Raw genomic sequence first — 26,594 nt, 5'->3', positions numbered from 1 at the left:
GTGGATTTTCTCACACAGCTGTAGTTATTACAAGTCTATTAAACCAGCTGCTAATAATTTTCAAATGGTCCATTCGTTCTACCAATGACCTTGGGCCACCACCAATTTCAGACCTTATCTTCATGTCTTAATCAACAGCTTCAAATGGAATCCCCTCCTCTTTCAACTGAGAAATGCATTTTGAAGAAAGACTGTTGATCGCATGGCTTCTTTGTCACCAGGGAATTTGTGTAATGTGGAATTTAACCTACAAACCCCAATCTTCCTGAAAGGAAAATGATTCCTCTGAGATTCCCTTCTCTACAGCAAGGTGAAAATGAAACTTTTCCCCCCCTTTTTCTTCCTTGTTTAACAGAACAAAATTCACGGATGGGTCTCTCAGGGCTCTGGAAAACTCTGAATGTGCTTGATCAACAATGGGAACTGATCCAGGATTTAAAAAAAAAAAATGCCAGGAAAATATATCTTAAGCAACTTCAGATAAATCTAAGAAAACATCACCTTGTCTATAATCAAGGATGTGGTGAGGAAAAGAACTTACACAAGTGATTTCATTTTCAGATGTGATGTATTAACGGGACCAAAGATGATTCGCAGAGAAATCAACACCATGAAAACAAGAGTGCCAAGACGGAAAGGAATGTCCTTTTCTTAGGCTTGGAACCGAAAATATTTTTCTCTCTCGTGACCATCTTAACTTCAAAAGCAGAAGCAAGGAATGTCAATCCGTATGGAGCTCCTCTGGCGGCTGACTCTGTTTCCATTCTTTACACAGAGAAGGGGAAAGGCAGCCCATTGTGTGTGTCCGCCAAGAGAAAAGAGAAAGAAAAAAGAAAATACCACTTGTTTTTAAACTTTCCAAGGACACAGATAACTCAGGGGGGATGAAAACACAGAGATGAAGAAAGATGATTTGGGAATTCATTGTTGGAATTAAAAAATCAAGAAAGTGGGAGAAGTCAAGAAATGTCAGAATTTCCAGTACCAAAAAGAATGGGCTTCATAGCTTGTGTGCTAGAAAAAAAATGCTTTCTTTTGCCTCTTTTTGTTACTTCTTCAGTACTCTTATTCCAGCAAGAACTTTTCTTCAATATGGTAATTATCTCCATCTCCCATTTCCTAGAAATCCATCATCTCCTTTTTCGAGCCAGTGTATTCTCTGCCCCACCCTTTTGACTTTTTAAACTAATTCTCATCAAATTAGCTTAAAAAAAAAATCTTGATTTCCTGCGCTAGCCACATTCTTTGTGCCCCTCCTCCCAAAAAAAAAAAAAAAAAGGCCTCATCCTTTTACTTAACTAGAAAGGTACAGAGGATATTAGGAATGCCATTTAGTCTTCAGGAATAAAGATGAGAAAGTGGCTTGGGGCATCTCTCTGTTCACACTTGCTGGCAAGTTTCCAGGCAAAAGTATTTGGTAATCTCATGATAATTGGACAACACAGCCCCATTATGCACTCCCTACGATGCAATATTGTTTCATGTCACAGCATGATGCAAGTGACATGAGCTTTGGTGTCGAAGACAAAGGCAGAGAGTGACCTCTGGAATTCCATAGCAAAGCACATGCCCTCTGACCTGGACACATTGGGCTAGCCTGAGACACTCACCCATACAATGAAGGTAAGCCAAAATGTAGCCCCGTGAGTGGAGACAAGTCTCGACTGTTTCTCATCACAAACAGTGTTTAGCCTAATCACATAATAAAACAATGAATACCCATTGTGGTTGTGGGCACAGAGAACTGTGAAATATAGATATAGATTATTTAACTGAACTGTTTCATGTGCTATAGAGTGTGCTAGGTTTTTATATGCCTGAAAAGGGCCTCTAGAAGTAGATGAACAAATTTTCCTAAAGATGTTTGGGAAACTCCTCCAAAGCAAGAAACCAGAAAAATCTCCACTGTTCCTGAAAGAGGTACTTCAGGGGTTGCTGGGGTGATGACTGGAATTTCTGAGGTACATACATGCAAATAAGGCTTGAACACAGACTGACAACAAACTTGAAGAAGAAGGTCATCCACAGCCCACTCAGAGCCAGGGAAGCCGTATTTGTGGTTTTAATTGCCTAAAGAACTGCATGCCGTCACTAGATTTTTATCAACTTTTAGCAGAATGTCAAGCAATGACACGTACAGAGGTTGCCCTCTACAGAAAGAGCCTAGCCTAAGACTACTGGTGGGCTACAGTCCATGGCGGGGCAAAAGATTCAGACACGACTCAGCAACTTAACCACAACAAAGAATCCTATAGGCATATTAGAAGAAGGCAGAAGGAACACAGTCAATGCAGAAATCAGTCTAGAGCATAAAGCATTCAAGGGGAGGGTGATGTCCATTCACTGGTATGGATATACCTCTACATCAATGCCACGTGCAGCTTCTTAAGAAACTGATCCTGCATTCTGATCACCTGGCTGTCCTGACATATCTGCAAGAATAGATCACAAGAAAGACATCCAATCTCTTTATTGAGGGGGCTGATCTTCAGCAAGTAGAGAGAGCACAGAAGCCCAAGAAAATTCATGACGGTGCACCCTACGAGGTGTGGCCATGCGTTACACCTGCTGACTATGGGAGATAGAAACACTAGATTATGAGCTTCTAGAAGACAGGAGCTGGTCTTTCTGTCCATCTCCAATGTTTAGCACAAACGTTCAGTAAATGCTTGAATGAATGACAAAATGAATGAGTAAAATACAAGTAAGTCTGGTGTCTAGCCTTCAAAGCCAGGTTACCAGGCTTTCTTTCTTCAACGAACCAAGAGTCTGAGCCAGGAAAGACTATGCTAGCACCAAGGGCAACCCCAAATCAAAGAGCAGGGCAGGGGCTGCGCAACCTGACAAAGAAGCGCTCAGCAGCTCTGTTCCCTTTTAACTAGACTGTCCGCTCCATATCCCATATCCCACCATGGGCATGACTTTCAAATCCAAAAGACAGCAGCGGGGATGGCAGCAACCTGAGCTTGTTAACAATCCCAACAGGGGAGCAAAGAGACAGGCAAGTTTTGTAAGACAAATGGCAGGGAGGCTCAATTTCTGAGCCCTCTCTTTTAAAGGGGGTGCAGAGGAAGGGTGTGTATGGAGGGAGGGGAAGTACTGACTTCCACCTAGGTGCCCCATTAGGCCAATATTTTGGAAAACCAGGTGTGTGCAATTTGCTTATTAAAGTTCTCACCCTGGGGCAACTGACAAGACTCATCAGTCCTGGAAGACAAGTGCTATGACCCCAAGGCAAGTTAAAGCATATCCGGAATATTTTAAACTAGAAAGGGAATCTTTTTGTTAAAGTGAAAGGGGATCATTTTGCTGAAACAACCGACTGGGAGGGAAAGAAATTTAAGAGTGGTTTGTTTCCCCGGTTTGTGCAGAAATTAGACCATTATCTTCCAAAACAAAGGCTCAAGGTTAGATGGCTGTTCCAGAAGGAGCTAAAGAAACGTTTTTTTATTGATGATTCTAAAAGCAGCAATGTTTCTAAAGGAAATGTTCCAGCGGAGGGCAAAAGCACCAAGGTGGGCTACCTCACCTACTTGCCAAAAGGTCTGAAGTCAACATTCTTTTGAATACCAAGATCTGGATGACTTTTCCTATTCACTGGCTAACATGGTAGGAACAGGTATACAGGTGAGATGGCCAATGGGAACAGCCGGCAGCGGCATTGCTTAAGAGGAGCTACTGGCCGCTGAAGATGCTAAAATACAGGAAAGCCTCAATTCTGTTTTCCAGACCAGCCAAGAGGGGCCAACGGAGGCACCTGCATGAGAAATCACAGAGCCCTTACTATGCTGTTATCAATAGCGGTGATCTCAAATTACACGTTAACAGATTGCTCTGCCTGTGAAACAGAGCTCCCTCCCTGCCAAATGCTGACCCGGTTCCGGGCAAAGTATTATCACACTTTGTTCATACACAGGAAAACGATGGCAGAGTTCTGGTAGTCAATGATCCACACCCTGCAGATAAACAAAGCTGCATCTATACACCACCACTCCCCTGCCTGCCTAGAGCTGGGCTTGACAGCCACAAACTCACAATGCTCTTGAAATTCCCAGGCACATTTATACCTACCACTGGTCCTAATGACAGCTCATCGCTGGCAGTAGAAAGGGTTCTAAACTTATATTTAAAACCTCGTGAGGGGTCACATCACAAGAAAATTTATGACCAAAGTTTTTCCTTCCAAATTTACTACATCAACTACCGAAAAATAACTTCTAAAAGTCCTCTTTAAAGACAGTTTGGTCATTCTATCGGTATAACATCTACAGGTTCTAACATGAGGCAAGGCAATCACGCCCCCGGTGGATTCTGTGATCAACAGTTCATGTTTCTCATTAAAATAAAGGAAAGAGAGAGAAACAAAGTGTACACTGTGGGTTTGGCTTTGTTCCTCAAGATCTAGAGGGTTTTTGTGCTTCTCAACAACTTAGTTACATTGGGCAAGTGCTCGATCTTGGATCCAATTTCTCTGGCATAAAATGAGATTAAATAAATGATCTCCAAGTTCCATCTACTTTCAAAATCTCATCTAACAGGTAGGGAGACTATCAGGCAATATCTTGGTGCCATGATGGTCAGGACCCAGGGATCTTAGCTTGGCTGGCTTCTGCAACTTAACTGCTTGACCCTGGACAAGTTTACAACCTTCCTGAACCATCTGCAGAGGGAAGGGATTTAATGTAGATGTTCTGGGAGGTCCCTTCCAGCAGGTTGGCAATGAAAGGCAAACTGTGGACAACATGTAAGAACAAAGAAGAAGATAGCATTGATGCACAGATATATGGAATCTGGGGCTTTTCTGGTGGCGCGATGGTAAAAAAAATCCACCTGCCAATTCAACAGACACAACACACTCAGGTTCTACCCCTGGGTTGGAAGATCCCCTGCAGTAGGAATTTCTAATATTCCTGCCTGGAAAATTCCATGGACAGAGGAGCCTGGCGGGCTACAGTGCATGGGGTCACAAAGAGTCAGGCAAGACTGAACACAAGTATGATATAGAAAAACCGGACTGATGAACCTATTTGCGGGGCAGGAATAGAGACACAGTCACAGACACAGAGAAAGGACTTGTGGACACAGTGGGAAAAGGGGAGGGTGGGATGAATTGAGAGAGTAGGCACTTGGGAGGGAGTGAGTCTGTGACTTTAAAACACATACTTGCAACTATGAGGAAGTGCCCCCACCAAGGATTTCCCCTCTCCTACAGGCTTCTCCTTCTCTGCTTCATCTCCACACTCTTTCCCAACAAGCCTAGACAAGGCACAGACTCCTCCAAGTGGGGCTCCAGGCGGTCTCCACCAATCGCTTAAAATTGGCACAAGAACTGGAAGCTCTTTGCCAGCACTATGGTAGGGGAATATGCATAGATGGTCTAGACAGCAAACTGAAATTCCATCTCAGGCTTCTTAAGTAACTCCTTACATTGTGGACTTTGGACAAATCACCGTAGCCTTTCCAGAAATGCACAATACCGGGGTTGGCCACGATGATTTCATGGGCCTCTTCTAGCCTGAGATGTTGTCCCTTTGAATATAACCAGTGACTTGACATTCAAGGCAGAAAGACAGGAACTCCTTTCCCTTTTGGACCCTATCTCCTCCTGTTTTTTGTAGTTGACACCTGCTGTGTACCCATGGGTCAAGATTTAGAATGTGCTCACAGACTATGTCTGGATCCTGCAGGCGGCACCCCAGCATTTTATTTATAAAACTGGGATCCAATGTCACTGCCAACATGCAGTGGCTTGAATCCTGAGAGCTGGAAACCCTTGAGTCATTATCAACTTTCGAAACAGGCACACATTTACTCGGCTCAACAGAAAGATGTTTCAAGCTTCAAAATAATTTCAGATTTACACAAACATACTGGAGTCATCATGAAAAGGCAGAGAAGTTTCAAGGGTGGTCTGGTGAGTAAACCACCTCAGCTACCTTCTTGCCACCCCACCCCTCATTCTGCCTTTTGTACAAAATCGAAGACGTTCCATGAGTCATCTCTCCTGAGAAGACCAACATGCCAGCGCCTTGGGTATGAGTTGATTAGTATTTAGTAAAAGCCAAACGGTTCAAGGCTGTTATCTGATTCCAAACAGGCATCGCACATTTGTCAGGCGACCTTGAACATACTTTACCTTCTCCGGGGGCAAACACAAGCCTCCGTCTATCTAGATGAGGAGACATCCAAAGAGCAAAGCACTGTGAGGACTCTGTCTGGCATCTTCCCTGTGTCTTCAGGTGGTGTGTGTGAGGGGAGAGGGTCAGGGATGGAGGAAGGAACTGGAAACACTGAGGAATCAGATGGGTCCCAAGCACCAAGTGGTCCTCAACAGCAGTCCCTCGTGCAGAAGAGCCAATTCAGGTTGTCTTGGTTCTAAAGTCCTGATGGGGGCATGAGCTCTGTACCATATGCCTGAAGGGTGACCTCATGCTGATTTCTGCTGGGGCAGCTGGAATGGGCCAGGATCGCTTGCCACAGTGATCTGAGTCACTGCTCAGCAACATCTCGGGGTTAACAAGATCACATGTTCAGCTGCTACTTAAAGCCTTGGAGGGACTTCAACCTCTTAACTTGGGTAAGCGTTAGAAGCCTGGTAGGTAGTGTCCAACTCCTCAAAATAACTTTGAAGAGACTCTCTTCCATTCTTGGAGCTTCTAAGCATGCCAAGGACATGACCATGAGTTCTGAGGCCGTGATCACTGTTCTCGGTTCCTAACAAATGACCGTCAAGAAGAGACATTCAACTTTCTTCTTTCTACTCAACTGTTTCTTCTCTGCTGCTTCTAAAACAACCTGCTTCTCACTCCCTACAAGAAGACCTTCAAAGTTCAGAGGAAGAATGGAGAAAGAACATCAAACATCTTTAAAATATTTGTTCTGTAGCCACTCTTTTATGTGTGGGGGATTTTCTGCCATAATGTTGATGATTATTTGGGGGACAAACACCATAAAGAAAAAAAATAATTTTCCTGAACAATAAGGTCCTACTGTTTAGCACAGGGAACTATATTCAATAGCCTGTTACAAGCCATGATGCAAAAGAATATGAAAAAGACTATGCATATATGTATACTTGAATCACTTTGCTGTACAGCAGAAATTAACACGACATTGTAAATCAACTACTCTCCAATAAAATTTTGAAAAAGAAAAATAATTGGCTTCCTGAGAAAAAGCCAGGCAAAGTGATCAGTCAAATTCTGCAACAGGAGCATCTTCCTTTTTGTTGAGATTAATGAAGAAACACCCTAAAAAGGTTACATTGACCAAACACATTGCTTTGAAGCAGAATCTTCTCTCTAAGCTACCTCTTCTCTGTTGGGGACAATGTTTATTTAACTGGGTCATTCATTCATTCGTCACCAACCAAGCACTGAAGATCTATCACTTATCAGGCACATTACTAGACCCCAGATCAGGGTGATCCTGTAGTCAAGGTCATTCTGATTCACAAATGGGTCAGTGACCCACAAATGGCCCAATATCAGAGGGAACGGGACAGGCAGGCAGTCATATGGAGCAAACCCTTGGTCTACAGGTGCATCTCTTTATTGTTAACAGAATACACACACACACACAGCTAATTGGATGGCTCAGCAGCAATCTCTTTGTATATAGAAATCAGCACAATGTAACCTCCGTTTGTTTCTGCCAAAGGTACTAATATGAAAAAAACTGCATCTAATTTAATTGATGAATGACAGATATTCTGCTAACATGGGCCTCCATGGCGGAGGGAGGGGAAGGGGGATGGGGGATAACGGTGGTGAAGCATAGTAAGTGGTCTGCCACTAAGATGACATTTCTCCAAACCTAAAGCACTTGGTATACTGTACCCTTAAGGTGCCCTGGAGGTACTTAATTCCTGGGGAAGGAAAGACGAAAGCCTATTCCATAGCTCAAATTATCAGCAGCTACAAATACCAAGTTCTGACAGCATCTCTTTTCCTTTTCCTACATCCTGCATGTGAGACAGGAAAGCACCAGGGGCTGCTTCTCTCCTCTGTGCCAACCTAACGATTTCCAAGACCAGTGGTTCCTAAACCTGACTTCAAAGAACACACGTTCTGGGGTCCCACCCCAGACCTACTAAATCCCTCTCCAATGGTAGAAACTGAAAATTTATTTTTAATAATCTTCTTTTTTGTTTCCAAGTTCTCCAAATGATTCTGAAGATCAGCCCAGTTTGTAGGAATCACAGCTCTATACAATTAATGGTGATTCAAAAGCCAAAAAACAAATTTAAAAGGACCTGTCCACCCCCTCCCACCTGATTCCCCACGTTTGTGGTTCCTCAAACATTTGCTTTCTGAGCAACGAAGAGAACAGCAGTCGCCTCCACCACCACCCAAATATCCAGCACTCAGCACATGAGACCCACAGATTCTTCACATTCTGAAGCTGTTAAAACAAACACTGTGTCTGGTGCAAAGTTTGCTCAGCAGCCCCCGGGGTTGTGTGGGCTCCCTTATCCATCTAAATGAACCAACCAAGGCTGCTGAGTCCAGGTAAAATGAAAAAAAAAAAAAAAAAAAATTCAAAGGAGTCTCAGACTTAGACTGGATTCCAACCAAATTTCAGACCAAAAGATGGACTAATCCCTTGCTGGCCATACAGAAACAGAAATAAGAACACAAGAATAAAATCAACTGTCCTTAGGCACATCAAATCACATCTTCCCTTTAAGCAATAACTTTTCTCAGGGTACCTGAACGTCAAACTTAGCCTCGCATGCATGGGAAATAACTAAGGACACAGATGCAGGGCTTCTGTATGAGGTACCCTGGGAAAATGCAACTCCTGAGAATAGACTGGGATGCAACAGGAGGATTAAAATCAGAATCAGAAAATAAGACCATGAAGAGAAGTCTTTTCATTTTCTGTTCATACACTCTTCTGCCTTCACTGGGCCAACATTCACAGGGTCTCTGCTTCAGAAAGGCTTTGACTTTCCTGCTATTATCCTAGTCTTGCTTTAACACATACTTTATATTAGAATGCGTTCCAGGAAGCATATGGCAATAGAACTAGGTCAACCATTAACCAAATAACAGGAAACTGCTCTGCAGCGCACACCCTTCAAAAGCTTGCTTAATGAGCTGGCTCTTCAGAATATGTCCTTCAGTGAGGTTGGAACTAACAGGAACCAAGGGTTTCTCTAATAGTGCAAGGTCACCTCATACCTAGAAGGCTTCTGCACATCCTAGACTTTCAGTGGTTTAAACATTCTACTGAAATGTTCAGGAACCAAAGACAAAGGTGAGGAAACATGGTTTCTGAACCTGCTTGACCATCTTCAAGGGGCATGACTACTATCCTGGTTCCCCTGATTCATTCTTCCAATTTGTTAAACAATAGGAAACACTGCATGCTCATCTTTTCTCTCTATAACTTTTCTATATTCCTTGAGCTTCCATGAAATATATGCCACGATCCACTTAGGCTTGATAAGCCAAATAAAGTCTTGGGAAAATATCTGTCTTCTTTTTTCATATAAAACAACAAATGAATTTCCTCTAGAACCATTGGCCTTGAATCATTGAGTACTCCCGAGTTTGAACGTTTCCTCTCCAATGTTTCAGGCTCAACTCTATGAAATCTAACTTTACAATGGCCTGCAGAGTCATTTAGGATCCTACCAGTAAACCATCATGCTCAAATTAGCAGCCTTCAGAAACTACCAACAATCAAAATCTCTTTGGCTTCTTTGACCTAGACTGCAATCTACACATTCTTACTTCCAAAACATATTTAATACAGATCGTAGAGTTGGGCAGTTTCCCTTGATTAAGCATTTATATTAATTCTCATTTTTCAATTAAAATGTCAGTGCCAAATCCCCATTTAAAAAAAACTCCGCTTACTAAAATTGAATGCTGGATGTCTAGGAGGTTTTCAGTAGCCACCACGGCTTAAAAGCAACTAAGAGAAAACGATTGTTTTCAGAGAGCTAGATGTGTTTGGGGAACAAGACATTTAGGAGCAATACAACCTTTTGAAAAGTGCTAGACTTGGTTAACAAACTCAACCCATACTCACCGATTATATCTGGCCAGGCACTCTGCAAGGCACTGACATACAGAGATGAAACCCTGCACCAGCCCTTCTGCAGCTTCTGGCTGGTTCCATTCAGTAACTGACCATGAGACAAACCAGTGGTTGGCCTTCCAAATTGATACAGCTAAATTTTAACTAAGTAAGGCCTTTTCCCTGGGAAACAGTCATCAAGGCTTTCTTGAGCACCAACCTAAGGAATGACACTCTAGGCTGGAGATCAAAGAAAAGAAGCCCGTAAGAGTCACCCGTGTTGGGCCATCTTTTGAATTCTGGATACCCATATCTCTCCCATCAGTGCTCTTCTTAGGAAATGTCAGGTTTCTCTTTTCAGGGACTCAGTCAAAACGAAAACACCAGAACCTCATCGAAGGAATTTAATAAATAATCTATTACATAGAATGCTCAAGATAGTGCAAACAGAGGTTAAGGTTACTTTTCTTCCCCTTTACCAGATTTTGGAGTCCTGTTTCACTGAGGAGCACCCTGGCTCTTAAAAATCACCATGTAATAAAAGATACCGCTTGGCTCCTAAAGCCAAGAAGCTAAATGTTTATCAGTCCCACCAGGACAAGCTTCAAGGAGCCCCTTCACAGGGATCTCATGTGGATTCAAGTGTGTTCTGACTCCTGTTCAACAGTTGCCCTACCTACAATCAGGGTTCTATAGAGACTCGAGGGTGGGAGAAGAGGGAATTAGTATTTTTTATGTGCCCACAATGTATCAGGCTGTGTAGAGGCTGACACTGGTGATCTTATTTATTCCCCACAAAAAGCTTACAAAATGAGTTTTCTTTCTAGATCAGGAAGCTGAGGATCAGAGATTAAATCATTCACTCAAGGTCACACAGCTACTCACTGGCTCTGTGGCCTAAGTTCTTCCCACTACATATCATGGCCCTCACTGCCAAGGTCTTCGGGGGCCTCCAAACACTGATAGCAAAGGGTTCCCTTCTGCTGGATCTCTGCATTAGAGTCAGATGTTCCTTCCCAGTAAGAGAGCACACTGCTCCCAACACAATCTCCAGGACCCTTCAAAGAGGGTCCAGTGTTTCTCAAAGTGCCCAAACACTGATGATGGAACAAGGTCAGGCCAGTTCCTAAGATATGAAGCAAGATGAACTCAGCAGGTCCTCCTGCCAATTGCCCTCGTCCTTACTCATCTGCTGGAGCATGCCAAGGCCTGCCAGGAATGACGCAGACGAGGGTCACCATGGGTGATCCTATATCCTTCCAGACTGCTACAAAATAAAAGCTCGGTGCTGCAATAGGCTGGCTCCTTAAAAACCCACCAGCACCATTTCACAGGGTTCAAACCTCTGAGAGAAATTCCTTGCATCCGTCAACCTCAGCATTCAACCCGGGTACAGAGTCAAGCAGCGGTCTAAAGGTAAAAGGTCTAGGAATCTATGGACCTAAACCATGTTGGAAGTCCAAGTCCTTATACTGCTTGCTGGCTATTCTTTAATTCACAAAGGAGTTGCAATGTACAATTTTCCCTTACACTGAAGTTCTAACTATAAACACACTGAAATAGAAAACTATAGATGAGTATCATAGTTATGAAAAGCCTAGCTTCTGCCATTAATAAAAATGTGCCCCAACAACCACTCTTTCTATTCTACCAGCCCCACAAAACTGACCCGAGAAAGGCGGGTTTGGTGAAATTTAGAGCTACTTAACATAAATACACATGAAACCCACACTTGGGTTAGGAGGTGTGGCTAATTTTAGGTGACTGCTCCATCTATCTGATGAAATCTGGAGCCTGGGCTTTCTGACTGGTTTAATGCAACCCTCAAGCCTACATCTAAGCAACTCCACCTCAGTATTTTCTCCACAGGGGAAAACAAGTGGTAAGGTGGCTGAAAGAAGGAATTCATTTCTGACTGTGAGGTCTTCCCAGGCAAACTGTCGGGTCTGCTCCAGCCCCCAGGCTGCCGAGCGCTGTGTCAGGAGTTGACACACAAGAGGGCTGCAGCATTTAGGAACAGCTGATGACAGGCAGGTCTCACAGGGCTTCTGCTGATCTGCATCTGGGAGTATTCATTCAAGAGAGGCTGCGAGATCCTTCTGAGAAGCAGGCAGCAGAAATTGAGAGGGCTCTTGGTGATCAAGTGCAACTCTGCTGGTCCCATTCCTAGGAACGGAAGCCTGGAATACTCTATACTTCAAATGCATACAGAAGGGAGTCCCAGGTATGAGAAGCGAGTTCAGCTGATATGAGAATCCACTTTTCAAGGCGTCAGTGACTTCACCCCCTCTCTCTCTCCTTTAACACAGCTGCGAAGTCCACTGAGTGTCCAGCCAAGTGTACTTGTGCATTTCGTGCCCTCTCAAGCCCATGAGAGGACCCCGTTCCAGCCTGGTGGCTTGCTGTACTTGCTCATCAGCTTTCAGGTTTCACAAGGGAAAACAATCTCCCCCTCGAATTGTAGAAGCTTTCTTTTCCAGAAGAACTAGACAACCCTGATGGCTCTCTCCAGTTACATAGCAATTATGTAATTGCTGAGCTTCTGCAGAATCATTCTGGAGCCATTCTGCAGCCTTATCCTGACTACAGCTGCAGGACAATGCTCCGAGATGACTGCAGCCTTTGAACGGATGGCCGGTCTCAAAGCTGAGCACAAAGGGATGTACAATGGGATTCCATCTCAAGCGCAAAGATGCTCTGGCCTCATGAAGCCCTTTCTCCTCCTCCAGGGCTGTGTGGCGAACTCCTGCCTCTGTCCGCCCTACATGTGTGCAGAATGTGCTTCACTCCATTTATGCTGACAGATTCCAAAAGAGGCAGAAAATCAGCTGAAGTTGTGCCATGGACCATACACAAGGTAGTCATTTAACACATCATAGGAAAGCTCCAGAAGAGGACAAGATGCAAAGCGGAGGTGGAGGGGCGGGAAGCATCTCTCTAGGCTTCCTGCACTGGCATGAAATGAGTGCTTCCCTTCCTTCTGCCAGCTCCAATCCTTCATGTTGACATTACACATCCTGTACTGTAGATCCACCCCCATGCTGCCGCTTGCCCAGCTGAATTATCTCCTGCGTCACAGCGGTGGTAACAGAACTGCTGGCTCGGCAGACTTGAAAGCACCATTTCAATGCTTTATGCGTTCAGCAACTGGACGTATTACCAGTGCGTTGGTCAGGGCTGCTTTGTGGCCCTCTCAGCAGCCATGCAATACTCAACCTAACCCTTCTGCTAACCAGATGGTCTGTTTGCCTCTTGAGACCAAACCATTCAACTTTACTTTATTAAATTCTACCAAAATGTGGGGACAGTTTACAGCAGTGTGTCTAGTTCATCTCCAACAGGGTTGCTAAGATGAAAATGACCTAAAAATAACTGGAAACTCGACTTCACACCAACAGAGAACAAGATATTTTGGAGTAAATATTTAAATGATCTGCCAGATTCCGCACCCCAGCAGCATTAACGACAAGGTTAGCAAATTATATTGTAAATACATACACACAAAGATTCAGAAATACACACATCTAAATAGGAATCCAGCCTCCAGCCAAGGGTTCACCACCCTCTGGCGCAGTTAAATGTGGTTAAGGACAGCCATCTCCACCATAATCACTCCAATTACCAAAACAAAGGAGCTAACACAACTGGTTAAGAGATCGCACCTCCCCTGGGTTTGACCACCTAGGCACTCTTGCAGGCATGCCAGGTACTCCCGGGGCCCTCAGTAAATGGTTGATGAATGAATAGAGATGAATGGGCACGTAGTTCTTAAATATAACAGCATCAATAAAACACATTTTATGAGAGTGAAGACACTAAATTCTTTCCAGCTCTATCATCATCCCACAACTACTAACTAGGAGCGCAAAGCCAGGCAGCGGATAAATGGCAAGAAGCAAGCCATCTGTGCCAGAGGCAGTGGATGGTCAGTAATTGATCACTGCAAATGAACTGCAGAGGTGGCTGGCCGTCCACTGAGTACCTGGCAGGGTGCTGGGTATTTTACATACATTATGCCTCTGAGCCTTCACCAGAGAGGGAATTCCACTCTAAAGATAAACTAGAGGCCAGGAGCAAATGAGGAACCTGACCCAAGCGAAGTCGATCACTTTTCTACAACTTGCTTGTCACAGATGAGTAAGGATCTTACAACTTAGAAAGAACTGGCACAGAGGAAGGTGGCAACCCGCAACCCCCGCCCCCGTCCCCGCCCCCCCTCCAAACTATCCCTGCCTGAGGTCTCCAGGAAAATGGAAAGATCTTTCCAGTCCCAGAGCTTTTCTGCCAGCCCAGGAAGGCCTAGTTACACCCCCTCCTGTGTCTTCCAGCATTTCTTACTTTCCTGAGGGCATTCCACATTATTACAACCAAAGATTACACCCACAGAGTTACCGCTACTTTTTTAATTTAGGGGTCCACCCTTTGAGACCAAAAAGCTCTCATTTGAGATCATCCTAAAGATCTGAACACCAGTAAATAAAGCAATGAATGGTCACTTTTTTTTCCTCCTCCTCAAAAGTCTCTGCACACAATTTTAAAGCAGCAACTGTAATTTTTTTTAAAGAATTAAACATTTCTTTATGTCTCTGTAAATGTTCAAAATGTAAAACTAAATACATAAGGCTCCATGGGTAATCCACTTTGAAAGGTGAAGAATCACAACTGGCCTACCCAAGAACCACTTACATGTTCTCCATCTCTGCCACCATCACCACCACACTGCCACCAAGGAGCCACCAATGAATGTTCTTGTGACTTGGAGCAGACCAGTAGCTAAGTCTTGTTAGGCCCTACCAACACCCTTCCACATTTTGAAATATCATCTACCCTGAAGGCACTCTAAAATTAGCCTCCTTACCCTTGAGATCTCTAAGCATCTGATATTACAGGACATAAGTAAGACAAAGTGGACATGGACTATTAAAATAAACATTTGCACAGACAGGACCAAAGCAATTCAAAGCAAGGCCACAGGATAGCCCTCCAGCCGGCTCAGAGCTACCTACCCGAGTGAAGCCATACAGAAGCAATCAACATTTATAAAAGACAGCACGGCCCAGTGTTCTCATTGAACAAATACGGTATTCTTAGATCATTTTTGCCAGAATGATGCCAAACAGGAGGAATGACACCTTTCTCCTAAAAAGCTCGAAGAAGTTCACATTGATTAAAAATTGTTCCCACAACTCTGCAGGGAATATTTCTGTAAGGTGAGACAGTAAGTACACTTTTCCAAGAGGATGTGGCGTCATCCTCGAGTGGTTGACAGAATCCCTACTGGGCACATGGGAACATGCGGAGTATGGCAGGGTCCACAGCCAGCCAGACCAGAGGGTCACAACCTGGAAAAGTCTACCTGTGAATGGACCATGGCAACGAGGACCACTCATCACGTAAGACAGAAATGGTGCAAAGTTAATCCAAACATGGAGTCTAAGACCAAGGACAAAACAATTCACACCTGAAAAATCCCTCAGAGCAGACCTCGACCTCAGTTTCTCTATCCATGAGGAAGACACTATCGTTTTCCTAGGGCCCATTATGAACGAGAATCCTTACACACATGATACTTTTTAGCCCTTATGTCAGTTCTACAGATTCATAATGTTATCCCCATTTTACTGGATAGGCAATCGCGGGAACAGAGAGGTTAAGTGATTATATTCAAGGTCACACAGCTAGGAAGGAACATAGAAAAATTTTATCCTGCAATTGTGCAAGATTCAAAGAGTATGTTCCACCCACTACACACTGCTTTTCATAAGATGCCAGCACAAAGAACTGCATGTTCACACAGAAAACCTGAGAAATCTGCATTCCTGATGCTTCAGCAAAAAATAAGCACCTTATCCCAAAAAGAATATCCTGTCTATGTAACTAACATATATTTACATACTTACACATATTTATATATTAATACACACACACACCCCCATATACCCACAGACATGGTAGCCAAGTTCCTAGTTGTTCTTCAGACAGTTCAACGCAATGAAGTTCAGCCATACTGTGCAAATTTTAATTGCATGACTTCCCCATAAAACTGCATGTCGGAAAGGGAAGGCTGCCAAGTGACAATCTGGCCCAGTGATTCACAGTGTCACACTGACATACCCACTTCAGATACAGGTTGCTGTTTGTATTTCCTAGAAATCACTGACTTCATATAAGAGGTAACAGTAAAGGATGTCCCCTAGCAATAACATGTTCTTTGTCTCTTGGAATACACTGGCAGCAAATGTGATGAATTTGCAAACAAGGAGGGGGAGGATCCTATAAAGTTAAAAGCCCTTGCTCTATACTCCTCAGACTTTCATGATCATATGGCTAAGGCAGCATCTTAAACACAGATAACTCTCTTTTTCACTTTAAGACTATGCCCTATAAAATAAAAGATCTATTCAAATGAATCATTTCCAATCTACTGAAAAGGTATCATGGCCTGAGGGGAAAATCTAGCCGGTTTTTTATTTTTTTTATGCTTCAAGATTCCCATGCGCTGATTTATTAATGTTTTCCAGCCATGTTTTACTCTTAAAAACTGAAGAGTTTATTTTTCTGTAGACATCAGTTCAAGCCATATAATGTATGCATGGGGACACAGACAGATGATGTTGCCACCAACTTCTTTACTAAAGTAGAGGAAAAGAGGATGGGAAGTTGGCAAGAAGGGAAAAAGGACAGGAGGAAAATACTGGAAACATCCGAAATTCACCCTTCAGAAGCTGCTTCAGAGAAGACTGCTAACACTTACCTGAGTTGGGGTCAATTTTGATAATTGTAGTTGACGTCTAGAAACGGGGTTATGAATATAATTATCATGAAGCAGCAATTGGGCAATCACAACCTAATTAAGCTCACTGACTAGATTATCTTGTTTTTCCCCTAATAATCACATAACATTTAACACTTGCTCATTTTAGGACCTATGGGTGATGTTCATTCACTATTAACAAGCAACAGCCACTGGTCAGAGAGACTGAATGAGGGATTCAAACATGAGAAGCAACCAAGGGGTGGGGACGAAATTCAGGGACAGCTGAAATCTGTTCTTCAATTCCACTTCGCTGCTCAGCACACCCAAAATTACTGAGAGGCAAGACCATGGGAGAAGATGGAAAAAATGATGGGAACTTCACACCAGTGGAAGGATGCAGGTCAGTTCTCTTAAGCACGTGCTATTTTATGTGATCTATACAATGTGCTTTTTCACATTATAATGCAATCTGTGTTGAGTGATTTTTGTCTTTTTTTTTTCAGGTTAATGGAAGATTTCTCCACCAGCCCTAAATACATAAACTTTATACATTTACCTCCTCAAACACATTCTAAAGCTCCCTCTCCTCCCTAGATCTTGGGTATTCTCAAATTCAATGTCCTGTTCCCAAGTGGATGTCACTGCACCGATAAAGAGACCTTGACTCAATTTACCTACACTTTCTGCAATGCTCCTGAGGGTAGCCTAGGGAGATGACTCTTTAAAGAATTAAGAGGAAGATTGAAGAAATATTTGAAGGTCTGGTCCTTGAGACAGGCTGGTGTGAGGGAGCATCTTAGATGTCTAGGCACTATGGTGAAGGCTGAAGAGAGTCTTTGTGGTTCTTACGTTAGAAATTCCACCCAAAGAATCCCATGCTTTGGTACAGGTCAATTTTACTCTTTTCAACTATGTGATCTGTTGAGTTTTTGTTTGGGGTTTTTTGTTGTTGTTGTTTTTGAGCCTTTTTCCCATTACAAGCTTTTAATCTAAGAAAATAATGGTTCTGATAAGTTTGGTAGATAATGATACAGATGACAGGTTAAAAACGAATGGCTCTGTGACTCCTCTGGGACACTTTATAAACAGGACACATGCTTCTCCTCCTAGCCAGGTTTTGGGTTGGAGTCTGTCTAAGGACAGACAATCACCTGAAAAGATCCATGGCAAAGTTAAAAAGGTTTTAGAAAACCACCAGGAGTTGCCTGGAGGTTAAAGAGTCTACTCAGCAATTAACGCCCAACTGTCTGTCCTACAGAAAAGCTACTGTCCTAGATATCTGAGGGATTTTTGGACCTGCTCCATGGCCCTTAGTACAGCTTGTTACTCTATTAAGGGCATTTGTGGTCATCCCTGAACAACAGCTTCCTTACTGTACTGTGATGTTTCAGGGAGAGGCAAATAAAACTCAAACACCCATCATGTCTCCAGGATCTAAATAGAGCACATGGTGATCACTAAAGGCTTGGAGGATACTAGCACCCATGCTTTGAAGAGTACTGGCATTATTTTCCAAAAATCACTCTTAGACAGTGGAACTAATTTTCAAATATGTCTGTGTGGCTTTTGAAAAACATTTCTTGTGCTTCCAGTAAACAGAGCCAACATAGGGCACTGAGACTTTCAAAGGGGGCCCTCACAAGGAAAAAAACCATCATCTCTTCCTAAAAAAAAAAAAGTCACACAGCATTATCTTTCTGCTTGTAACAGGGAGGGGCACCTTTTAAACAGCCAGGTGTATAATTACATTATAATAGAGTTCAATACAGTACAATTTTTAAATATTTATTCTCTAAATTTCCACCCACATGGTCTCTTGGGTTTTTTGTGTTTCCCCCCCCCCCCCCCCCCACCATCTCCTCTGTAACTCAGAAGAACAAAGAGAGGGCACTCTAGTTAAACACACTTTGTCAAGCTATTACAATAAGTTATATCTCTCATATCAACTAATATATTACAATTAATTTTCCATTAAGCTCAGATTTCCTTCCAGAACACCAGGATATACTCCTGGCATAAGCAACTGTAAGAGATAAACCATCAGGAACATAAGCTATTAGCATACTAAGTAATAACCGAGGCCAGTTCCCAGCAGCTGCGAGTCAGGAGGTGGTCCCCCTGTGCGTGCATCCTGGCTCCCCCTATCTCCATGAAACTTGCGTAAATTACTTTACCTCCCCAAACCTCAGCCTTCTCTACCATTCAAACAGCTCCTGGTTCATATTCAATGTTAAACAAATGTTACCTCGTATTAAATATTAACTGTGAGTGTTTTGTTAACGGTTTATGTGATATTCCCACTCTACAGAGAAGTTGGCTGAAATTTTTGATGAAGCAATCATATTTAATCTCCTTTTGCAAGGTCTTCTTCTTGCCCAACATCAGAAGGGACAATACTCAGTTGACAGCAGAAGGGGGAGAAATCTGTTTTGTTTTGTTTTTTCCAATGGAAGTATAGTATTGTATTAACTTCTGCTTCAGAGCAAAGTGACTCAGTTGTATGCACATTTGCTTTCTTTTTTTTATATTCTTTTCCATTATGTTTTCTCCCAGGAGATTGGGTATAGCTCCCCATGCTATATAGGACCTCATTGTTTATCCATTCTAAATAGAATAGTGTGCATCTGCTAACCCCTGACTGACATCCACCTCCGCTTCTTCCTTCCCCCTACCCACCCCCCACCCCCGCCGGCCCAGAAGTTCTTGTAGCTGAACTCTGACATTCAAATGAAAATGGTCTCTTCCATCCAGACCCCTTCCCCAGTTATCATTATGAAATACTAATTAACAGTCTTCAGAGAAGACCATTTAAGATAGAAACCATTGAAGAGAAAAATTTCTGGGTGATAAGTACTTTATTATAGAAATCTTTACATAATCTCTAGCTGGTATCTACATTTTGGCCATCTTCAGCCTATAACTCAGTGTTCAATTTTTACCCCACAGTAGGACCCCCCAGATCGGGTACAGTCTGGGTTGGGTGATCTGATGCTCGGCTGCAAACTTACTGGTCATGACACAGAGGATGATGTAATTAAGGATTAGAATAGCTGAACATTCTGGACCATGGTGGCCTTATTTTGGACATTAAAATACCAGGATTGGATTGACAGACCAGCCTGTGATGCCTGGCTCCAGCAAACAGCTTAATCCCAAGCTGGACACAGGTAGGCATCATGCTCCATGCCTTTGGCCTCTGAAATAAGCACTTCTTTGTTCCTCACTTCTAACACCCAGAATGCAGGTAGAGAAGCTCTATGGATAACCTTAGCGTGGACTATCACATGTTCTGCCCATTAATAATGCAGCTACTTTCTGCTGTGCTCTATTCTCGACTTCACTCCTTTTCCAGGAAAATCTCCACCAACATCTACTTAACCAGCTCCATCAACCTTCCATCTGTCCTTTACCAGCAACCCCGTATTTTTAACCCCAAAGTCATAAATTGTCTCCCAAGACCAATTCTATTTTTTTACAATAAGGACTGACCAAAGAATGTGGATCTGAGCCCTGGTCTTCATATTTCACGTGCACTAGGTACCAAATTACAAGGTCTTTTTCCACTTGCTTTATTGTTTTCTTAAAAGCAATGCCCTTCTTCCTGTAGGCTCTTCCCAGTGGACAGCCCTCTCTCCCCTGACTTGTCAATCATTCTCCCACCTCTCTTCTTCTTCTCCTCCTCTTATCCAAGCAGTCTCTCCTCCCCAGCAAATTTCCACCACATAATTATGGCAATGCTTTAGCCTACTTTTCTGTTAGCTTAACAACCCTGTCTATTTTCTACTTGTGCTGATGCCACTGTTTGCTTTTCTGACGGGCTAATCCGTGTATCCTTTCAAGGCCTAACTTCCCCTAGCATGAAAGCAGCTGGAGTTCTGATTCACAGGTGCTTTCCAAAGCTTTTCATTAGCAAGAGAAATCAGATGGTTTAGAAACCCATTTCTTAATCTGCAGGTGAGTATGGGAACCTTTGTGCAGCAAACATCTTTCAAGTATCCCACATTGTGCCACCGCACAATTATTGTCTGACTAATAAGTACAACGTTAGAGGCACATTTGTCACGTTAAAAAGGGAGAATGTTCCCTCTGAGAAGATCACCACCGCCCCCTCCCCCACCCAGCCTCTGGTATTTCCCAGTTCAAGAGAAAAGCGCTCAGCTGATGGGGAGCAAAACTGAAGACTTTCCCAGTCTTAAACCTGAACAGGGAAGAGAAGAATTCCAAAATACGAAGGCTTTAGCTCGTGTTCTGGTTCAACTGGCCAGACGAGGGCTTAGGGAGCGAGTTTGGCCTTCCCCAGCTGGGCTCTGTGGCAGCTAAGCCTCTCCACAGATCCTGGGCTTAATTGCTTCTGACACAGTTGTCTCGCCTGGGCTTCCAGCTCCTTTTGTGTTCAAACCAATCTCAATCCAAAGGTAAGTCTTGGCCTCCTCATCTTAGACAAATGCTTCATTTCCCACTAAGGGATCCTAAAACATTTTCGTCAGGACCCATGGGTTTGCTAGAGGAATGTTCCTCATCTTTTCTTGTATGGTCTTGGTGAAAAACCTACTAGAAAGCCTGGCAAGTCACTTTTTGAATTAAGCCTTCAAAGGTTTGTGTTTTTTTTTTGGACAAATAAGTCCTCTCCCTCCCCTCATCTTCCTGTTACCCTCTGGTAGGATAAGCTGTGGTCAGACCTGACAGAAGTGCTTTCTTAATATTCAGAAGCAACATGCAGTGAACTACACAAGCAAATACATGAAAGCAAGGAAATCAATACCAAAATACCCATGATGTGGCACAAAAAGAAACCTTCTCTCCAAGAATAACCCAAGAAGAAAGAAACTGTCTCCAGGTAGGAATTGGGCAAGAATGCTTTGAAGACACCAAGTCATCTGCTCACCAGAATTAAGAAACACAATGCTTTTGCAGGTGAACCATACGACGAACCTCTCACCCCAAACTACTCTACCTCTTGTCCTTCCAAGCCCTGAAAAATCCAGCCTGGTGTTGGAGCCACACATCCCAAGGCTACAAATCCTAGGCGTGGGTCAACTGATAAGGACAGGATCCCTTAGAAAGTAGATACATTTGACAACAGCATTTCAGAGCGGAAAACGTAAATCCAGATTCCCAGTGCGTGCAGTTTCCCGATACAAAGTTCAAGGGGTCAAAAGATTCCAAAGAGCTTCCTAATAAACTGTCAATGCAACCTAAATTCATAAAAATGCCTTTTCCCCTCACTTGGAAACTTCTCCTCTTTTTATAAATCCCAGAGACAGTTCCCCTTAGAATTATCTTCTCTCCAATCCACACCCCCCCACCCCCCAGGCCCCGCCAACCCAACCCCACACTTTTTTTCTTCCTTCAGTACTGGCATGCAAACCATGCTGTTTTAACTTCTTTCCTGTTCTCCCAGTTCTTCTGGAACATTTTATTTTCGACAGTCAACTCATCTGGAGGAGTGCCACACTGAGGTCCAACTGTTTATAGCGTTAACTGTGTTTCTGCCAGAAGTCCACATACAGCCCTACCTTCTCCAGACTGCCTCCTGGATTAAGAATTTATGCTTTCGTTTGGAAGAAGCTTAGAAAACGTGGAAACTTCCAAACATCCTTCTTCTTCTTTACAAAGTTACTCTCACTTGTCCAAGTGGAATGGGGAATGGAAACCCACGGTCACCCTTTAAGCACTATCCCATCCCTCTGTCGTGGTTAAATGTGGCACGTGCCTTTCAAACAGCATTTTAAGGAAGACGTCGTGTCTACTGGGGCACAGGAAATAGCTAGTCACAGGTCTGCAGGAGAGAACTGGGTCTCGACAAGATACATGGAGGACACATTTTTAGATGCGTCTGGAAAACTGGGAAGCCACCAGTCATCACTAAAGACCAGATTTCACTCTCAGCCATTCATCAGTATTACAAAATGGCATATCTGCAAGCCAGTTGAAATCTGTACCAGGTTGCAAAACAGATCCTCAGAGTCCAATTGTGGGCACTTCGGGAAGTTGCAATAGACCCAGACAAACTTCCAAAGAAAGGGCATTTGAAAAGGACTCCCCATCCCTGAATGACAGAAGTACAGGGAGGAGGACAATCAGAAGAAAGACACAGCTTCAAACCCAAGAGCTGCAAGTCCCATGAACAAAACAGGCCTCTGGAGCATATTACTCCTGTGAATGACCACGCTCCGCCTCAGGCTCCCCAACGAGCTAGACCAACTAAAAAAAAAAAAAATCAATACTCCTGCCCCGCTAGCATATGGTTTCAGAGTTTCTGAGACAGCCTTGCACTCGGGAGAGGAGAGCTGGTATTTCACAAACTGCTACACTCACAGGCAGTGGAAAGGGCACTGGGGCGGGAGTCAGCAGACCTGAGTTCTAGGCCTGGCTTTGTTACAAATGAACTTTCTGACCTGTGCAAGGTCTCTGTGCCAGTTTCCTCCTCCTTACAATGCAGGGGGAGGGGCAGAGGTGAAGGAGAAGATCTCTCTAAGGCACAAAGCAACTCAGTGAGAAGTTCTGACTTCATATTCATTGTTTAGGGTGTTATCAAGCAGTCAGCTTTGACATGATTTTTAGTGTTAATTTCTACTTGGGAAATAATGCATTTGTCCACCAGCCCCAAAATCTCAGTTTAATCCCCATGTTCTCCAGCCTTCTTTTATCTTACAATAAATGTCTCTTTTCCTTTCTTTTTTTAAGCAACCTTCCCCAAACTTAAGACTTGTGCTATTAAAAGAGCTTAGAACTTCCCATTTCCTTGCTAGCGCTAAAATTAAACTGTCCATTCCTTAGGGTCCAACATAACATCTGCCAGATGTCTTGGCATATCGCACAAAAAGAGGAATTTTCTTCTAACATTATCTACTTTCCTCTCTGTTTTCTCATAATCAATTAACAGGTCACCAACACCCACCTAATGTTTCTCTCAAAGCCGCCAACTTTCTAAGTATGTGAACTTCACAAGATACTGGCTTACACACACACACATTCATGGATAATGACTTTTTTTTTTCAGTTCACTAGATTTTAGTAATAGACACTGGAAGTATTTCCCCCCACTTCCTCTGAATTTCCTTAGTTTCCATATACCAACCATCCAATCATCTACCCATGTCAGATCCTTTGCAATTTGAGTTCATTATTATTTCCTAATTTGAGTATGGCATCGAGAAATAGCTTGTTTCCTAGCCATCAACTCGAAACACTCAATGCAGCTTTGTCAATGTTCTGTCCCAAGAGGCAGTGAACTGTAAGACTGATAAAGGCACATACCAAAGAAGATAAGTAAGGTTACCTTAACCAAGAAATCTCAACACTAGGAAGAATCCAAGACAGGCTAGACCTTATTAAACTCCATCACACAGAAAACAGGACTCTTTCCCAAGGCAACTTTACCATTCTTTCCTTTCAGGAAAACTACAAGTACTTTAAAGTCCACTAGTAGAGTTGGACTTCTTTTTCCCCTGTTGTCTTACAGAAGACTCATTAGAAAAAAAGAATATACGTGTATATGTATATTATATTACCATATATATATGTGTGTATATATATATAATGTTTTCATCTAAAAGTTATCTCCAATTCCAAAGATTAAGGAAAAAAACCAAGTCCTGGGAGAATGTGATCAATGAATTAGGCAGACATAAATCAAATATGAGAAAAATTATGGAATCTGAAGACCCAGCAAGAGTATTTTTTATGGCAGGGTACATCACAGTTCACACAGTCTCCAGAATGATTTCTCTCTGTGATTATATCACAGCAAATTAGGTAAAAGCTTGCCTACCAAGCCTCATCAACTTGGTGTCTCAAAACAAAAAGGATCTCTGAGTTTTGACATCAAATGAGAAGGTTCCATTGGACACTTTCTTTATTTCTCTCATGGTGGTTTATCCAAAGTAACTGTCCCATTTCAAATGCACATATCTAGAAAAAATCAAGAAACCATGTCTTGAATATAATGGTGCTTCTCTTGGTGATGAGCATCAGAGATGGATGAGTCTTAGGTTGGAACACATTCGCAAATTCCAAAATGCCTCTTAGATACCTAATTCCACCCCCACCCCCGAAAAGCTTAGCTCTAAGGCTGTCTACATACAAAAACACCAAAATATTTGGTTGCAAAGTAAAAAATATGAGTCAAACTGCTAGACTGGCAACAAGTTTGTCAGATTCTTCCCCCCACTGAGAGAAGTAATTAACTGGTTGTTCTGGTATCACCACCACCAACAAAGATATCATAGAAGTTTGCTTCAAGATCAACAAATAATTTATTTATGTTTACATAATCATATATGGTTAATTAGGTGCAAAATTATCTGGTAATTACTTCCCCAAATAACTCTTTTTATCCCATCGCATTTGAACTTCTGAGTTTGAACACGTAGCATGCATATATATACATATATACATTAGCAAATTTAAATATAACATTGATGACATTCTACTTAAGAGCAAAAGTTATGATATCAGAAATAACATTCAAAAATGAGTAATTAAAGGTACGATGGCAAGTAAGATTTTTTTTAAGTGCTCTTGGAGAGCCCTAGGTTATTAATAAAGAAGCAGAGTTCTGAAGAGTATTTTTAAATAAGTATACACATCAACTGAGAATCCTGAAAACCATACATCTGTGTCTGCAAAAGCAGGGTTTTACTTCATTGATCATGGACAATTATCAGCTAAAGAACCATGTATTTCTTCTCTCCTTTCACACCTCTCAGAAGAACAATAACCCTCAATTAATGACACAACAGTTTGGTTCGAAAAATGTGATGTTGTCATATACAGCACGGTGCATTTACTGAATGACACTGCTCCCAGTTACTCAACAGAATATAATTACATCTGGAATCTAAAACCACCTCAATCTGTACAGAAATACTGTAGACATAAAGAACTTTATATACACACACAAATCTGACATATAATGAGAAAGCAAAGCCAGAAAAAAGCTGGTATAAGTCGCTCACCAATGTGTTCCTTATTTCTGTTGAAGCTGGTACCTTTCTATATTCCTCCTTAATTGAAAACAAGGTCCAATCAGCCTCCTTCCAATAAATTAACTGGTTCTGAATCTCCTCCATTCCACTGTGGAGCATTTCTCACCTATCTTCAAGAGCCCATCTAATATTCTTCCAACATCTTCCCTCATCCTCAAGATGGCTACCTTACCTAATGGAAAAGCAACATGTTCATGGTTGGCTTTTATAAATTCCTCAAGCATTTCAGGATTTAGTTCTTTACTGGGATTGATTACATACATTCTCTAGAACTAATCCGTGAAGAACTCCAATCAGTGTGTGTGTGGACTAGGTAGATTTGGGTCCTTTCTTCAAATCATCCTCACAAAATGTCTTCCTCTAAGACTAATAAATTCCTCCCAATTAGAAAGGTGAAGCTACCTGGACAGAAGGTTTTCTCAACTGACATAATATTTTAAAATTTTGTTTCCATAGTGACATTGTTAAGAAGACATCTGATATTCCTGAAGACTTACAATACTTGAGAACACAGAAAAAGAAAGGAAAAAAAAAAAAAGGCAGTATGGAAGAGAAGAGGGAAAACAAAGGAACTAAAAGAAGGCCTAGTACACAAATGGAGCATCCTGAAAAGAAATGTAGACCTTCCAGAAACTGGTGTCAGCCAGTCTTAAAGAGTTCCTCTGAGATCTTGCAAGATTTGCTGTTGCTGCTGTTGTTTTGCAGAAATCAACCCCAACCAGACAATAAAGTCTTGCAGTGCATCAAAACATGATGATAATCAAGCCCCAGAACTCCAAAAATCTCAGCTCAGGGCCACCACCATCTTCACAATGAGG

The 26,594-nt window shown here is 42.5% G+C and overlaps 1 protein-coding gene across 10 annotated transcripts in view; it reads right to left on the bottom strand.

Moving 5' to 3' along the window:
- The window catches only part of ZNF462 (zinc finger protein 462), a 156,432-nt gene that overhangs the window by 124,652 nt on the left and 5,186 nt on the right, over positions 1-26,594 (bottom strand). The window contains exon 1 of one of the 10 annotated variants that reach the window (XM_025282181.3): positions 6,137-10,034. The exons of the other annotated variants lie outside the window; for them this stretch is intronic. The gene's annotated coding sequence lies outside the window, so the exon portion shown is untranslated. Of the gene's footprint in view, positions 1-6,136; positions 10,035-26,594 lie in introns of those variants that run through there. 10 annotated transcript variants of the gene reach the window in all.

Source organism: Bubalus bubalis, chromosome 3, assembly GCF_019923935.1.
Source record: "Bubalus bubalis isolate 160015118507 breed Murrah chromosome 3, NDDB_SH_1, whole genome shotgun sequence".
Taxonomy (NCBI): Eukaryota; Metazoa; Chordata; class Mammalia; order Artiodactyla; family Bovidae; genus Bubalus; species Bubalus bubalis.
This window is presented reverse-complemented; position numbering and strand designations above follow the sequence as displayed.